This window comes from Cucurbita pepo, unplaced genomic scaffold (assembly GCF_002806865.2).
Source record: "Cucurbita pepo subsp. pepo cultivar mu-cu-16 unplaced genomic scaffold, ASM280686v2 Cp4.1_scaffold000396, whole genome shotgun sequence".
NCBI lineage: Eukaryota > Viridiplantae > Streptophyta > Magnoliopsida > Cucurbitales > Cucurbitaceae > Cucurbita > Cucurbita pepo.
Genome location: NW_019646630.1, coordinates 34,674 through 36,007, shown reverse-complemented (window position 1 = coordinate 36,007; position 1,334 = coordinate 34,674).

Here is a 1,334-nt window from a genome sequence, read left to right as displayed (position 1 = left end):
CTCGATTAGGATCTCCATTTTTCAAGGTTGATGGCACTTTCGTACCATAGTTTAGGTAGGATGGGCAATAATACGGTCGTCTTTTAGTCTTGTATTGAAAAGTCCTCGATNTGATTAGAGAGGAAAATAAAACATTCTTTATAAAGGTGTGGAAACCTCTTTTTAGTAGACTCGTTTCAGAATCTTGAGAGGCTGGGGGAAAATACAAAGAGAACAATATCGGCTTGCAATGGGCTTGAGCTTTTATCTACAAGTGAAATCTCTTTTACCACATCACGAGAGATTACAGGAGATCTCAAATGCTCGTGAAGCGAAAAGGCTGTTATATCATACCTTTTGATTCAACTCTAGTACTGTGAGATCCTACATCGGTTGAGGAGGAAAATAAAACATTCCTGACAAGGGTGTGTAAACTTCTCTCTAACAGATGCGTTTTAAAACTGTGAGGTGGATAACGATACGTATACTCGCTCTTGAGATGCACATTCTTATTTCTTATTTGTATCTTCACCAAAACATTCTTGATTGAGGTTGTTGGATCCAAAAACACTCCCACCCTCACAATCAAGTTTAATTTTTAGTTGTGAAAAGGTGAGTGTGAGGCAAAAGAAGAACACAAATGATAGCAACAGCATAGCTTGGGGAGTATGCATGGTGTGTAATGGGTGATGTTGACTTCTCTTATTTAACACAAATGATTCAGATTTCACAGAAAAAAGAAGAGAGAGAAAAGACAGTAATTGTAAACATTTATGTGAAAAAGCCATAATGTCTCAGTTTCAAAACTTGATGACACAATGAGACACACTCCACTGTTCTCACCCATCACCCTCTTCCCCTTTCTCTCTCTCTCTCTCTCCTCCTCACCTTCTTGTTTCTTAGCTTTCTAAGAGGGTAAACTTCCACGATACAAGCTCATCGCTAGTAAATATTGTTCTCTTGTCTGTTAGTGAGAGATTTTCACACCCTTGTAAAGGGTGTTTCTCTGTCTCTTAAGGAGAGATTTACACACCATAACACTATAAAGGGTGTTTCGTTCTCATCTCAACCGATGTGGGATCTCACAATCCACCCTCCTCCGAGGCCCAACGTCCCAACCGATGTGGGATCTCACAATCCACTCTCCGTCGAGACCCAGCGTCCCAACCGATGTGGAATCTCACAATCCACCCTCCACTGAGGCCCAGTGTCCTCGCTGACACTCATTTTTTTCTCTAATCGATGTGGGACCTCACCAAATCCACCCATCTTCGGGGTCCAGCGTCCTTGCTAGCACATTGTCTCATGTCCACCCCTCTTCGTGGCTCAGCCTCCTCGTTAACACATCGCCCCAG